Source organism: Pongo abelii, chromosome X, assembly GCF_028885655.2.
Source record: "Pongo abelii isolate AG06213 chromosome X, NHGRI_mPonAbe1-v2.0_pri, whole genome shotgun sequence".
Taxonomy (NCBI): domain Eukaryota; kingdom Metazoa; phylum Chordata; class Mammalia; order Primates; family Hominidae; genus Pongo; species Pongo abelii.
The window spans coordinates 56,838,659-56,856,309 of NC_072008.2; positions in this window are offsets into that span (position 1 = coordinate 56,838,659).

Below are 17,651 nucleotides of genomic sequence, written 5' to 3' on the forward strand. Positions count from 1 at the left end.
CACACACTCGGGCCTGTCAGGGGTTGGGTGGCTAGGGTAGGGATAGCATTAGCAGAAGTATCTAATGTAGGTGACGGATTGATGGGTGCAGCAAACCACCATGGCACATGTATACCTATGTAACAAAACTGCACTTTCTGCACATGTACCCCAGAACTTAAAGCATAATAAAAAAAAATTATTTTAATTAAAATATTTTAAAATATAAAAAAAGACACAATGAAATTTGGGGACTCAGGATGAAAGGGTGGGAAGGGTGTAAGGGATAAAAGACTACAAACATGGTGCAGTGTATACTGCTCAGGTGATGGGTGCACCAAAATCTCACAAATTACCACTAAAGGACTTACTCATGTAACCAAACATCACCTGTTCCTCAATAACCTATATAATAAAATGGATTGTGAGGCTGCAAATATATATATTCACAATAGCCAATATATGGAAGCAACCTAAATGTTTATCACCAGATGAATGGATAAAGAAAATATGGTACATATGCACAATCAAGTATTATTCAGCCATAAAAAGAATGAGATCTTGTTGTGTGCAACAACATGGATAGAACTGGAGTTCATTATGTTAAGTGAGATAAGCCAGTCACAGAAGGACAAACTTTGCACATTCTCACTTATTTGTGGGAGCTAAAAATTAAGACAATTAAACTCCTGGAGATAGATTGTAGAAGGATGGTTACCAGAGGCTGAGAAGGGTCGTGAGGTATGGGAGAAATTTGGGGATGGTTAAGTATTACCAAAAAATAGTAGAAAGGAAAACTGAGAGCTGTTATTTGCTAGCACAACAGGGTGATGATAGTCATAAATAATTTAATTGTACACTTTAAAATAATTAAAAGAGTATAATTGGATTGTTTGTAATACATAGGATAAAGGCTTTAGGTGATGCATTCCCCATTTGCCTTGATGTAATTAATATGCATTGCATGCCTTTATCAAAATATCTCATGTAATCCATAACTGTATACACCTATTTACCCACAAAAATTAAAATTAAAAAATGTTAAAAAACATACAAAGAAAGAAATTAAAAACTTACTACCAGAGAATATTGCAAAGGAAGAAAAATGAAAAGGAAGAAAGAGAGAACCAACAAAGCAACCAGAAAAAATAATAACAAAATGGCAATAGTAAGTTTGTATCTATCAATAATAACATTAAATGGAAAGGGAGTAAACTCTCCAATCAAAAGACTTAGCATGGCTAAATAGATAAAAAGACAAGACCCAACTATATGTTTTCTTAAAAAAAAAAAAACTCACTTCATCTATAAAGACACATATAGACTGAAAATTGAAAAAGTGTAAAAAGATATTTCATTCAAATGAAAACCAAAAAAGAACAGGAGTGGCTATACTTGTATCAAATAAAATAGATTTTGAGAAAAAAGCTATAAAAAGAGACAAAGAAGGTAATTATATAACAATTAAGGGGTCAATTCAGAAACAGAATATAAGAATTGTAAATGTATATGGTCCCAACACTGGAGCGCCCAGACATATGAAGCAAATATTAGAGTTAAGAGCAACTCCACCAAAATACTGTTAGAACTAACAACAAATTTTATTAAAGAATTAAATACAAGAGTAACGTACCAAAATCAGTAGCATTTCTATATGCCAACAGCAAACAATCAGAAAAAAAAAAGAAGAGGGATCTTGTTGTGTGCAACAACGCTGACAGCAACTACCAATAAAATAAAATACCTAGGAATAAACTTAACTAAAGAAGTGAAAGGTCTCTATAATGAAAACTATAAAACACTGATGAAAGAAATTGAAGAGGAAACAAAAAAAGTGGAAAGATACTCCATGTTCATAGATTGGAAGAATAAATATTGTTAAAATGTCCGTACTACTCAAAGCAATCTACCGATGCAGTACAATCTCTATAAAAATACTTATCACATTCTTAAATAGAAAACAATCCTAAAATTTATTTGGAACCATAAAAGGCCCAAAATAGCCAAAGCCATCCTGAGAAAAACAAAGAAGCTGGAGGCATCACATCACTTGACTTCAAATTATACTAAAAACTATAGTAACCAAAACAGCATGATGCTGGCATAAAAACAGAAACAGACAAATGGAACAAAATAGAGAACCCAGAAATAAATTTATGTATTTACAGTCAGCTAATTTCCAACAAATGTTTCAAGAACATACACTGGGGGAATCACACACTCTTCAATAAATATTTATGGTAAAACTGGATATCTACATGCAGAAGAATAAAATTAGACCTCTATCTCTTGCCATATACAAAATTCAAAACAAAGTGGATTAAAGATTTAACTCCAAGACCTGAAATTATGAAACTACTAAAAAAAACACTGGAGAAACATTCCAGGACATTGGTCTGGGAAAATATTTTTTAAGCAAGACTTCAAAAACACAGGCAACAAAAGCAAAACTAGACAAATGGGATCATACCAAGTTAAAAAGCTTCTGCACAGCAAAGAAAACAATCATCAAAGTGAAGAGACAAACCACAGAATAAAAGAAAGTATTTGCAAACTACCCATCTGACAAGAGATTAATAATCAGAATAAACAAAAAGCTCAAAAAAATTCAACAGGGAAAAATCAATTTGACTAAAAGATGGGCAAAAGATCTGAATAGACATTTTTCAAAACAAGACATACAATGGCCAACATGTATATGAAAAGATGTTAACATCACTAAACATTTGAGAAATGCAAATCAAAACTACAATACCATCGCATTTCAGTTAAAATGATAATAACAAATGTCGACAAGGATACAGAAAAAGGAGCGCTCTTATACACTGTGGGAATGTATAAGAGCCACTAGGGACAATGGTATGGAGGTTCCTTGCAAAACTAAAAATACAACTACCATGTGATCCAGCAATCTCATTCCTGGGTATATATCCAAAAGAAAGAAAAGCAGTATATTGAAAAGCTATCTGAACACCCATGTTTATCACAGCCACTATTCTCAATAGTCAACATATAGAATCAACTTAAGTGTCTACAAAGATGAACAAAGATTAATGTGATATGTATACACACTGTAACATTATTCAGCCACAAAAAAGTAATGAAATACTGTCATCTGTAACAGCATGCTAAGTGAAATAAGCCAGGCACAGAAAGACAAATATTGCATGTTCTCACTAATATGTGAGAGCTAAAACAATCGAACTCATGGAGATAGAGAGTAGAATGATGGTTACCAGACTTAAGGAAAGGTAGCAGGGAGGGAAAGATAAAGTGGGGATAATTAATGTGTCCAAAATTCAGTTAGATAGAATGAATAAGATCCAGTATACAGTATTACAATAGGATGACTATCATTAACAATAATTTATTGTATATTTTTAAATAGCTAGAATAGTAAAATTTGAATATTTCTAACTCCAAGAAAGAATAAGTACTTGTGAAGGATACCAAAAGCAATCCTGATGTGATCATTACACATTGTGTGCCTGTATCAAAACATCACACATACCCTATACATATATACATTTATTATGTACCCATAATGATTAATGAATTTTTTAAAATTCAGTATCTGTGTTGAGATGGGGGAACCTACAGGCCATACTAGAACTGTACATGAAAAGGAAAGTACTAGCAGTAGGCATGTTTGAATATAGTTAGAAAGAAATAGGGTAGGATAAAGATCTTTAATCAGCTACTGCATTTGAAATCATGGGTCTTGCCACTCTGGATGTAGTTTCATTTCTATTAACCAATGAACTTACATGGTACAAATATAACATTAAACCAAATTAACTTGGTACTGGAATTGACCTTCCTTGGCACCTTATTAAGGTTGCCAAAATGAGAGTTATGGGTGGGGAAGGGATTCTTGAAATTCTGCAGGTGGGAGCTGGCTTATGGAAATTTATGTTTTAATATTTTATCTTTGTGATGCTATTGCATCCTGAGCTTGTGGATTGAAAAATTTCTATCTACTTGGAATTTAAGTATGGTCCTTTTTTTAAAAAAAAAAAAGTTTTCAGAAGCATCTCTTTAATTCTTGGATCAAAAAGTGTTGAGTAATAACATCCCATGGAGCTTTTGATTATTTTTAGATGATCAGTTTTCTCTGCAAATATTCTTTAGGTTTATATAAGGTGGTTTGACAGGAAAGAGTATAGTCTCTGTGATTAAACTAATTTTTATCTCTGTGTCAATACTAATTTGGCAATAAAGAATAATTAATAAATAGACCTTTCTTGGGCACTTACTATATATAAAACACTGTACAAGGAATAAAAAATATAAAAACTGACCTTACCCTTAGAGGTCTAAAAATCTTATAGGAGAGACAAGATACACATACCTGAAAGAAACAAAAACACAAAGCATAATATAGTTGTTAAGTGGTATGTAACGATGTAGAATAGTGGCTAAGAACACAGGCTTTGGAGTCATTCATTCTTTCACAAACCTTTAACGATCACTTATTATATGTTATGTACTATGCTAGGTTTTGGAGATACAACAATTAGCAAGACCAACAGATTCTCTGACCTCTTAGAGGTTAAATCCTAGTTGGGAGAATCAGATAATGTACCTAACCTTTCTAAGCCTCTGTGTCCTCATCTGTAAAATAATGAAAATCCCATCCATTACTCAGGATTATTGGGAATATTAGACAGATCAATATTTGTAAAATTCCTGGCATGCAGGAGACACTCAAGCCATAGGCTATAAGGATTATATATCTTCTCAAAAAATATGTGTTTCCTCCCAAAGGGAGCTGTGGTGTAATTGAAATATCATGGATCTTTTGGTGGATTTTGAATTTTGACTTGTTCATTTAACTGTGTGACTACAGTAAAGTTCTTTATGCACTCTGAAGCTATACTTTCATGTATAAAATGTACATAATACTTGTTTCATAGAGATGATTTTTAGGATTAAATAATATAACATTTGTAAAGTGCCTATTCCTTTGCCTGACACATATTAGGTGTTTCTTCAATAGTCAGGTTCACAGGATTTATTGACCAAAAAGCACTGGACTAATCAGGTCCCTTGTGATAGATAAGGAGGCCTTGAAGGACATGAAGGAATAAATAATAAAGTAGTTTTCAAAGACTTCTCCCCACCACCACCAGCAGCAGCAGCAGCAATTGGAAGCATTTTAAAATTGAAAATCCTTAGAACCTATGCTAGATCTACTGAATCTGAAACTTTGGGAGTGAGAAACAGTGATCTGTGGGTTTTTTTAAACTTTCACTTTGAAATAATTATAAATTCATTGATAGTTGTAAGAAATAATACCAGGATAACCCATATACCCTTCACCCAAAGGTGTCATGTTGCATAGCTATAGTACAATACTACAACCATGGAATTGGCACTCACACAATCCACCAATCTTATTCCACTTTACCAGTTTAACTTGGACTCGTGTGTGTGTGTGTGGGTGTTTGTGCATGTGCGTATGAGTGTGTGTTAATTCTGTACAATTTTTATCATGGTATATTCATGTGGCTATCACTACAGCCAAGTTACAGAAAAGTACTATCACCACAAAGGTTCCTCATACTACCCTTAACTCATTCCCTCCTTCTCTCTCCCTAATTACTGGCAACCACTAATCTGTTCTCCATTTTTATAATATTGCCACTTAAAGAATGCTTTATAAATGGATTCATATAACACGTCAGTATGTGACCTTTTGAGATTGGCTTTTTTTACTTAACATAATTCTCTGGAGATTTGTTCAAGTGTTGCCTGTATCAATAATTAATTATTTTTTATTGTTGAGTAGTATTTCATGGTATGAATATACCACAGTTTAACAAGGAACTCATTGAAGAACATCTGGTTGTTTTTAGTCACTGGCTATTATGAACAAAGCTGCTATGAATACTCATGCACAAGTTACTGTGTAAGCATAAGCTTTTATTCATCTGGCATAAATGCGCAACTGTGCAATCACTGGATTATATAGAATGTGCATGTGTGATTTTGTAATAACAGTTATACTCTTTGCAAGAGTGACTTTGTCAATTTTCATTCACACCAGCAATGTAGAAATTCTCCAGATTCTGTCCATCTTTGCCAGCATTTAGTGTAATATATAATTTTTTAAAAAAATTTAGCCTTGTAAAAGATGTGTAGTGATATCTCATTGTGAGTCTAATTTGCATTTCCTTAATGGCTAATGTAATTGGTTAAGTATATGTGTCAACTTGGCTAGGCCATAGTATATACAAATATTCAATCAAACATGTCTGGATGTCACTGTGAAGGTGTTTTTTTTAGATGAGATTCACATTTAAATTAGTAGGCTTTGAGTAATGCAGATTACCATCCAAAATGTGTCATAACGTGTATGGGCTTAATCCAATCAGTTGAAGGTTTTAAGGTAGACTGACCTCCCCCAAAGAAGAGGGAATTCTGTCAGCAGGCTGCCTTCAGATTTAAAACTGCAACATCAATTGTTTCTTATGACTCTAGTCTACTGACCTACCCTGCAGATTTTAGACTTGACAGCCTCCACAATCACATGAGCCAATTTCTTAAAATAAACCTTAATTTCTCTCTCTCTACATATGTACATCCTACTGTTTCTGTTTCTCTGTAGAACCCTGATTAATACAGATAATAAGGTTAAGTATTTTTATGTGTTTATTTTCCATCTCTGTTTACTCTTCAATGAGATATCTGATTATATTTTTTGCCCATTACATAATTGGATAGTTTATTTTTATAATACTGAATTTTGGGAATCCTTTATATAGTCTATTGACATGACCTTTGTTGGATACGTAGTTTGCAAATATTTTCTCCTTGACATTTTATATTTTTCATAGGTTTTTATGCAGAGCAAAATTTTTTAATTTGATGCGGTTCAAAATATCAATTTTTCCTTTCATAAGTTGTACTTATAATGTCAACTCTAAGAACTCTTCACATATTTCTAAGTGCCCAAAATGTTCTACTATGTTTTTTCCTAAAGGTTTTACAGCTTCATGTTTTACATTTAAGTTTGAGATCTATTTTGAGTTAATTTTTATATAAGGTATAAGGTTTATGTTGAGTTTTTTGTTTCTGTGTGGTTTTTTTTTTTTTTTTTTTTTTTTTGGCTATAACTGTTCCATTGCTCTATCTCTGTCAAAAATTTCCTCCATGAAATTGCTTTTATACCTTTGTCAAAAATACCTTTGTCTCACCTGTTTGAGATTATTTCTGGGTCCTCCAGTCTCTGTATCCATTTGTCAAAAATACCTTCATCTCACTTGTGTGACTATTTCTGGGTCATCTAGTCAGCTCCAGTGATCTGTATGTCTATCCCTCTACCAATACTACCCTGTCTGGAATGCTGTAACTGTATAACAGGCTTTAACATCCAGTAGAGTGATTCCTAACACTTTATTCTTTTTCAAGATTGTTTTAAAACATTGGCTTTTATTTTTACTCAGAGGAAGGCCATGCTCTCCATCTTACTTCTAGGTCTGTCCTTATACTTTTTGTAGTTCCCGTACCACACAACTGAGATCTCAGAAGAAAGATGCTAATTTCCATTGCTGTCCAGAGATTACTCACTGAGAGGCAGGAATGTGTTAGCACTGGAGTCAGATGCTCATACCTACTAGCTTCAAGGCCACCATTAACTAGTCCCTATAGCCATGGGCAAATTACTTAATGACTCTGTGAGTCAGTTTCCTTGTTTATAAGATGGGACTACTAATAGTATCTATCCCATAGGGTTGTTAGGAATCCTGGGTAGTGGAATTATAGGTATTTCTTCCTTCCATTATAGGTTGATAATTTCCTGATTTTTAAATAATAAACATGTATATAAAAAGATTGTTTTAGCTACTCCAGGGCTAATGCCTTTCCATATAATTTTAGAATAAGATTGTTTATATCTACAGAAGACTTTTCTGGGATTTTGATATAATTGCATTGAACCTATAGATCAATTTTGGAGAATTTACATATTTAGTATGTTGAGTGTTCAAATCAATAAGCACATATACCTCCCCATTTATCTAGGTCTTCTTTGATTTCTTTCATCATCATTTTATAATTTTTAACATACAGAGCTTGTGCGTGTTTTGTTAGACTTATACCCACATCTTTCATTGTCTTTGGAGTGAATGTAAATTATACTGTGTTTTTTATTTCAGTTTCCAAGTGTTCATTGTTAGTATATAAATGTGATTGATTTTGGTGTGTCAATGGTGTATCCTATGATCTTACTGAATTCACTTATTAGTTCTGGAAGTTTGTTGTATATCCATTGAGTTTTTCTACTTGAATAATCATATCATCTGCAAATAGAGACAATTATATTTCTTCCTTTCCAGTCTGTATGCCTTTTATTTCTTTTTCTTGCCTTATTTCACAGGCTGTGTCAAACAGCAATGTTTTCCTGATCTCAAAGGGAAAGCATTGTCTTTGACCACTATGTAGGTGTTATCTGTAGGATTTTTGCAGATGCTCTTTATGAGATAGAAGAAGTTTCCTAGTGAAACAAACTTGAGAAAAAAAGAGGAAAATATACAAAACAAAGTGTAAAAATTGGACTGTACATGTTCAAAACCATTACAGCCTTGCAAAAAGTTACTATAAAATCTTTCCTCTGATTTTATCCCATCCTAACTACTATATTTGTGTGTGCACACGTGTGTGTGTATGTGTGTACCTATCACCTATCTCCATAACTGCACTCATCTATATATTTTAATTAGTAACAGATTCCTTAGTATCAGTATGTAAGTAAGTTAAAAATGCAACTTTATAAAACACACAAAAGATTGAAACCAAAAAAGATGTTTTCTTCTAGTCCTAGGTCGCTGAAAGTTTTTATGACTGAGTATTGGATTTTGTCAAATGTTTTCTGTTGTCAACTATGATCAGGTTTTCCTCTTTATCCTGTTAATATAATTGATTACATTGAATTATTTTCAAATTTTGAGCCATCCTTGCATAGCTGGAATAAATCCCACTTGTTCATGGTATAGAATTCTTTTTTAAATTTTATTATTATTATACTTTAAGTTTTAGGGTACATGTGCACAATGTGCAGGTTAGTTACATATGTATACATGCGCCACATTGGTGTGCTGCACCTATTAACTCGTCATTTAACATTAGGTATATCTCCTAATGCTATCCCTCCCCCCTACCCCACCCAACAACAGGCCCAGGTGTGTGATGTTCCCCTTCCTGTGTCCAAGTGTTCTCATTGTTCAATTCCCACGTATGAGTGAGAATGTGTGGTGTTTGGTTTTTTGTCCTTGCGATAGTTTGCTGAGAATGATGGTTTCTAGCTTCATCCATGTCCCTACAAAAGACATGAACCCATCATTTTTATGGCTGCATAGTATTCCATGGTGTATACACGCCACATTTACTTAATCCAGTCTATCATTGTTGGACATTTGGGTTGGTTCCAAGTCTTTGGTATTGTGAATAGTGCCGCAATAAACATATGTGTGCATGTGTCTTTATAGCAGCATGATTTATAGTCCTTTGGGTATATACCCAGTAATGGGATGGCTGGGTCAAATGGTATTTCTAGTTCTAGATCCCTGAGGAATCCCCACACTGACTTCCACAATGATTGAACTAGTTTAGAGTCCCACCAACAGTGTAAAAGTGTTCCTATTTCTCCACATCCTCTCCAGCACCTGTTGTTTCCTGACTTTTGAATGATCGCCATTCTAACTGGTGTAAGATAATATCTCACTGTGGTTCTGATTTGCATTTCTCTGATGGCCAGTGATCATGAACATTTTTTCATGTGTCTTTTGGCTGCATAAATGTCTTCTTTTGAGAAGTGTCTGTTCATATCCTTCACCCACTTTTTGATGGGGTTGTTTTTTTTTTCTTGTAAATTTGTTTGAGTTCATTGAAGATTCTGGATACTAGCCCTTTGTCAGATGAGTAGGTTGCAAAAATTTTCTTCCATTTTGTGGGTTGCCTGTTCACTCTGATGGTAGTTTCTTTTGCTGTGCAGAAGCTCTTGAGTTTAATTAAATCCCATTTGTCAATTTTGGCTTTTGTTGCCATTGCTTTTAGTGTTTTAGACATGAAATCCTTGCCGATGCCTATGTCCTGAATGGTAATGCCTAAGTTTTCTTCTAGGGTTTTTATGGTTTTAGGTCTAACGTTTAAGTCTTTAATCCATCTTGAATTAATTTTTGTGTAAGGTGTCAGGAAGGGATCCAGTTTCAGCTTTCTACATATGGCTACCCAGTTTTCCCAGCACCATTTATTAAATAGGGAATCCTTTCCCCATTGCTTTTCTCAGGTTTGTCAAAGATCAGATAGTTGTAGATATGTGGCATTATTTCTGAGGGCTCTGTTCTGTTCCATTGATCTATATCTCTGTTTTGGTACCAGTACCATGCTGTTTTGGTTACTGTAGCCTTGTAGTATAGTTTGAAGTCAGGTAGTGTGATGCCTCCAGCTTTGTTCTTTTGGCCTAGGATTGACTTGGCGATGCGGGCTCTTTTTTGGTTCCATATGAACTTTAAAGTAGTTTTTTCCAATTCTGTGAAGAAAGTCATTGGTAGCTTGATGGGGATGGCATTGAATGTATAAATTACCTTGTGCAGTATGGCCATTTTCATGATATTGATTCTTCCTACCCATGAGCATGGAATATTCTTCCATTTGTTTGTATCCTCTTTTATTTCATTGAGCAGTGATTTGTAGTTCTCCTTGAAGAGGTCCTTCACATCCCTTGTAAGTTGGATTCCTAGGTATTTTATTCTCTTTGAAGCAATTGTGAATGGGAGTTCACTCATGATTTGGCTCTCTGTTTGTCTGTTATTGGTGTATAAGAATACTTGTGATTTTTGTACATTGATTTTGTAACCTGAGACTTTGCTGGAGTTGCTTATCAGCTTAAGGAGATTTTGGGCTGAGACAATGGGGTTTTCTAGATATACAATCATGTCGTCTGCAAACAGGGACAATTTGACTTCCTCTTTTCCTAATTGAATACCCTTTATTTCCTTCTCCTGCCTGATTGTCCTGGCCAGAACTTCCAACACTATGTTGAATAGGAGTGGTGAGAGAGGGCATCCCTGTCTTGTGCCAGTTTTCAAAGGGAATGCTTCCAGTTTTTGCCCATTCAGTATGATATTGGCTGTGGGTTTGTCATAGATAGCTCTTATTATTTTGAGATACATCCCATCAATACCTAATTTATTGAGAGTTTTTAGCATGAATGGTTGTTGAGTTTTGTCAAAGGCCTTTTCTGCATCTATTGAGATAATCATGTGGTTTTTGTCTTTGGTTCTGTTTATATGTTGAATTACGTTTATTGATTTGCATATGTTGAACCAGCCTTGCATCCCAGGGATGAAGCCCACTTGATCATGGTGGATAAGCTTTTTGATGTGCTGCTGGATTCGGTTTGCCAGTATTTTATTGAGGATTTTTGCATCAATGTTCATCAGGGATACTGGTCTAAAATTCTCTTTTTTTGTTGTGTCTCTGCCAGTCTTTGGTATCAGGATGATGCTGACCTCATAAAATGAGTTAGAGAGGATTCCATCTTTTTCTATTGATTGGAATAATTTCAGAAGGAATGGTACCAGCTCCTCTTTGTACCTCTGGTAGAATTGGGCTGTGAATCCTTCTGGTCCTGGACTTTTTTTGGTTGGTAGTCTATTAATTATTGCATCAATTTCAGAGCCTGTTTTTGGGCTATTCAAGAGATTCAACTTCTCCTGGTTTAGTCTTGGGAGGGTGTATGTGTCGAGGAATTTATCCATTTCTTCTAGATTTTCTAGTTTATTTGCATAAAGGTGTTTGTAGTATGCTCTAATGGTAGTTTGTATTTCTGTGGGATCGGTGATGATATCCCCTTTATCACTTTTTATTGTGTTTATTTGATTCTTCTCTCTTTCCTTCTTTATTAATCTTGCTAGTGGTCTATCAATTTTGTTGATCCTTTCAAAAAATCAGCTCCTGGATTCATTTATTTTTTGAAGGGTTTTTTTTTTTGTCTCTATTTCCTTCAGTTCTGCTCTCATTCTAGTTATTTCTTGCCTTCTGCTAGCTTTTGAATGTGTTTGCTCTTGCTTCTCTAGTTCTTTTAATTGTGATGTTAGGGTGTCAATTTTAGATCTTTCCTGATTTCCCTTGTGGACATTTAGTGCTATAAATTTCCCTCTACACACTGCTTTGAATGTGTCCGAGAGATTCTGGTACATTGTGTCTTTGTTCTCATTAGTTTCAAAGAACATCTTTATTTCTGCCTTCATTTCGTTATGTACCCAGTAGTCATTCAGGAGCAGGTTGTTCAGTTTCCATGTAGTTGAGCAGTTTTGAGGGAGTTTCTTAATCCTGAGTTCTAGTTTGATTGCACTGTGATCTGAGAGATAGTTTGTTATAATTTCTTTTCTTTTACATTTGCTGAGGAGAGCTTTATTTCCAACTATGTGGTCAATTTTGGAATAGGTGTGGGGTGGTGCTGAAAGAAATGTATATTCTGTTGATTTGGGGTGGAGAGTTCTGTAGATGTCTATTAGGTCCGCTTGGTGCACAGCTAAGTTCAATTCCTGGATATCCTTGTTAACTTTCTGTCTCATTGATCTGTCTAATGTTGACACTGGGATGTTAAAGTCTCCCATTATTAATGTGTGGGAGTCTAAGTGTCTTTGTAGGTCACTCAGGACTTGCTTTATGAATCTGGGTGCTCCTGTATTGGGTGCATACATATTTAGGATAGTTAGCTCTTCTTGTGGAATTGATCCCTTTACCATTATGTAATGGCCTTCTTTGTCTCTTTGGATCTTTGTTGGTTTAAAGTCTGTTTTATCAGAGACTAGGATTGCAACCCCTGCCTTTTTTTTGTTTTCCATTTGCTTGGTAGATCTTCCTCCATCTTTTTATTTTGAGCCTATGTGTGTCTGTGCATGTGAGATGGGTTTCCTGAATACAGCACACTGATGGGCCTTGACTCTTTATCCAATTTGCCAGTCTGGGTCTTCTAATTGAAGCATTCAGTCCATTTACATTTAAAGTTAATATTGTTATATGTGAATTTGATCCTGTCATTATGATGTTAGCTGGTTATTTTGCTGATTAGTTGATGCAGTTTCTTCCTAGTCTCGATGGTCTTTACAATTTGGCATGATTTTGCAGTGGCTGGTACTGGTTGTTCCTTTCCATGTTTAGTGCTTCCTTCAGGAGCTCTTTTAGGGCAGGCCTGGTGGGGACAAAATCTCTCAGCATTTGCTTGTCTGTAAAGGATTTTATTTCTCATTCACTTGTGAAGCTTGGTTTGGCTGGATATGAAATTCTGGGTTGAAAATTCTTTTCTTTAAGAATGTTGAATATTGGCCCCCACTCTCTTCTGGCTTGTAAAGTTTCTGCCAAGAAATCCGCTGTTAGTCGTATGGGCTTCCCTTTGTGGGTAACCCGACCTTTCTCTCTGGCTGCCCTTAACATTTTTTCCTTCATTTCGACTTTGGTGAATCTGACAATTATGTGTCTTGGAGTTGCTCTTCTCGAGGAGTATCTTTGTGGGGTTCTCTGCATTTCCTGAAACTGAATGTTGGCCTGCCTTGCTAGATTGGGGAAGTTCTCCTGGATAATATCCTGCAGAGTGTTTTCCAACTTGGTTCCATTCCCCCCGTCACTTTCAGGTACACCAGTCAGACATAGATTTAGTCTTTTCACATAGTCCCATATTTCTTGGAGGCTTTGTTCATTTCTTTTTATTCTTTTTTCTCTAAACTTCCCTTCTCACTTCATTTCATTCATTTCATCTTTCATCACTGATACCCTTTCTTCCAGTTGATCACATTGGCTCCTGAGGCTTCTGTATTCTTCACGTAGTTCTCGAGCCTTGGCTTTCATCTCCATCAGCTCCTTTAAGCACTTCTCTGTATTGGTTATTCTAGTTATACATTCATCTAAAGTTTTTTTCAAAGTTTTCAACTTCTTTGCCTTTGGTTTGAATTTCCTCCTGTAGCTTGGAGTAGTTTGATCCTCTGAAGCCTTCTTCTCTCAACTTGTCAAAGTCATTCTCCGTCCAGCTTTGTTCCATTGCTGGTGAGGAAGTGTGTTCCTTTGGAGGAGGAGAAGTGCTCTGCTTTTTAGAGTTCCCAGATTTTCTGCTCTGTTTTTTCCCCATCTTTGTGGTTTTATCTACTTTTGGTCTTTGATGATGGTGATGTACAGATGGGTTTTTGATGTGGATGTCCTTTCTCTTCATTAGTTTTCCTTCTAACAGACAGGACCCTCAGCTGCAGGTCTGTTGGAGTTTGCTAGAGTTCCACTCCACACCCTGTTTGCCTGGGTATCAGCAGCAGTGGCTGCAAAACAGCAGATTTTCATGAACCACGAATGCTGCTGTCTGAGCATTCCTCTGGAATTTTTGTCTCAGAGGAGTACCCGATCGTGTGAGGTTTCCGTCTGCCCCTACTGGGTGGTGCCTCCCAGTTAGGCTGCTCAGGGGTCAGGGGTCAGGGACCCACTTGAGGAGGTAGTCTGCCCATTCTCATATCTCCAGCTGCATGCTGGGAGAACCACTACTCTCTTCAAATCTGTCAGACAGGGACATTTAAGTCTGCAGAGGTTACTGCTGTCTTTTTGTTTGTCTGTGCCCTGCCCCCAGAGGTGGAACCTACAGAGGCAGGCAAGCCTCCTTGAGCTGTGGTGGGCTCCACCCAGTTCGAGCTTCCTGGCTGCTTTGTTTACCTAAGCAAGCCTGGGCAATGGTGAGCGCCCTTCCCCCAGCCTCACTGCCACCTTGCAGTTTGATCTCAGACTGCTGTGCTAGCAATCAGTGAGACTCCGTAGGCATAGGAGCCTCCAAGCCAGGTGCAGGATATAATCTCCTGGTGCACCATTTTTTAAGCCTGTTGGAAAAGCGCAGTATTGGGGTGGGAGTGACCTGATTTTCCAGGTGCCATCTGTCACCCCTTTCTTTGACTAGGAAAGGGAACACCCTGACCCCTTGTGCTTCCCAAGTGAGGCAATGCCTTGCCCTGCTTCAGCTTGTGCATGGTGTGCTGCACCCACTGTCCTGCACCCACTGTCTGGCACTCCCTAGTGAGATGAACCTGGTACCTCCGATGGAAATGCAGAAATCACCCATCTTCTGCATCGCTCACACTGGGAACTGTAGACCAGAGCTGTTCCTGTTCGGCCTTCTTGGCTGCCCACCCTCATGGTGTAGAATTCTTACACACACATGCACACACACATACACACTTAAATTAATGGTTTTATGTTTATTTTTAACATTAGCAGAAGAGCTCAAAACAGACTGATGTTCATAGATGTAGTTTAAATGTAGCAAACAGTTGAACTACGCACATTGAGGAGAAGGGAGGGATTTTTATTACCAACCTTTTCCTAGTTTGCAGTTTTTAAATAGTAGAAACTAAACATGCATTTTTTTTACAATCTTAATTTAGGATGAAGTAATACAACTGTGATCAGCCACTTAAGTTGCCTTTGTGGGCAAAATTTAAATAAAATTTGAACTGGGTGTTACCATACTTCTTAGTGGACTGGCTCCATAATCACCTTGGCTTCTTAAGTCTGAGAATCATTAGAACACAACAAAAGAGCATTTCCATGAAGCCCAGAGAAAACTTGATAGCAATTACATGCAATCAGAAGGCAGATATATTATACATCACAATGATGAATGTTGATGTCCATTCCCTTTCTGACTAAAATTATTACTTTCACTCAAACTAGCTGGAAGTGAACCAGACAGTTAAAAATTCAGAATGAAGAATAAAATTATTTTCTCTTCACATAGAGAAGGGGCACTCTTTCAGCCCCATTTAAAGTAAATTCTGTGCTGAGTTCTCCCTCCTTTAAAAGTGTAAACTGAAGGTCAGTTATTGCTAGCAAAACTAAAAGTGGCTTCTTTTCCATCTTGAAGATGTTTCACATGAAAATGCTGTTGGTTTAGCTTGAAGCTCTTGGGAAAGAAGGGGTGCAGAGGTGGAAGCACGTTGGCATTGCAAGACCTCTTCGTATGAGACACCCTTGCCCTGTGCTGTCAGGGAGAGCTTGGGCCACCTTGTTGTCTCTGAGAGAACCTGAGGTACCCACACACCCGTGGAGTGGAGCAGAGGTTTTTATCTGGGCTCCTTGAGGAGGAAAAGCCGTTGTGTTTTGCCAGTGAAAAACTGTGGAGCAGTCAAAAGCCCAAAAAATTCAAAAATCAATTTTCCAGAGAAGCAGCTTCTAAAATAAATGCCAGTTGGTGAGGATAGATGAGAAGGCCAAGTTAGTGCCAAGTCAGATGGGCCAGATTCTTTGAAACATGGGATAACAGTGACTTGGGGAAAATCATGGAAGTGAGCAGCTGATAAAGCCACTATTACCACCACCCACTATCTCCCAGTATCTATGCATGGACAGACTTTGTTTCTCCAATTGTAAAATGGAAATAATAAAGGCACCTACTTCAAAGGGTTGTGAGGGTTACATGAGGTGATATATATATAAAATATTTATCCAAGTGGTCTGCACATACTATGTGCTCAAAATATGTTAGCTACTGTTAATATTTCATAATTATTAGGCACTGTCATTCAGAATAATTGCATAAGATGGCTCATTTAGGTAGAATGTATATTTTTTAGTTATCAGTTCTGTAAATCTCTCTTCCAGAGGCAGGCTATAAAAGTTGTGGGTCTGTAACTCCAGCACTTTGGGAGGCTGAGGCGGGTGGATCTTGAGGATCGAGACCATCCTGGCCAACATGGTGAAACCCCATCTATACGAAAAATACAAAAAAAATTTAGCTGGGCGTGGTGGCGCATGCCTGTAATCCCAGCTACTCAGGAGGCTGAGGCAGGAAAATCACTTTAACCAGGGAGTTGGAGGTTGCAGTGAGCCTAGATTGTGCCATTGCACTCCAGCCTGGGCAACAAGAGCAAAACTCTGTCTCAAAAAAAAAAAAAAAAAAAAAAAAAAAAAAAAAAAAAAAAAAAAAAAAAAAGTTATGGAAGAGCTGTAGTGTTTACTAATGTGACCTTTGTATGTAATTTTTAACCAGCAGGTGAGACATTTTTCTGAGGGAAAATACTGCTCAATTGTTTCCAGGCTGGATAGTCTAGTATACATGTGTGGTTTTCACTTGATTTTTGTTTTTTTTTAACAGAATTGAAATATGGGGAAACTTTTGGGGCAGAAACATATTCTATATACCACCATTGGAGATGTTTTTTCTCATGGAAATCAAGGTAAGAAAGGAAAGTGAGGGATAAGATAGACATAAGAAATGGGAGAATTAACATTGCTATTAGATTTATTATGTCAATTAATCCTCACAACAGCCCTGTGAGATAGATACTACTATTAACCTGAATTTGTGGATGAGGTTCAGAGGAATTAAGTAACTTAACCAGAGTCACAAAGTTATGAAATGACCTGCCCAAGCCAGGACTTGAGTTCAGGACTCTGCCTGTAAAATCTACACTCTTTGTTGTATATTATCCTATCTCCCCATGGAGAAATTTTCTTTGTCTACCAGCTTTCCTTCCTATTACTTACTTTTTCTTTACCTTCTGCAAATTCTTCTTCAAAGTTAGCAGAGAGAAGAAAGAAAGATATAACAATTTTAAAATTGAGAAAAACTCTGAAAAAGCATAAAAGCTTAGAAGATACTAAGAAACGCTTGTAGGGACTTCAAGATTGACATCAGG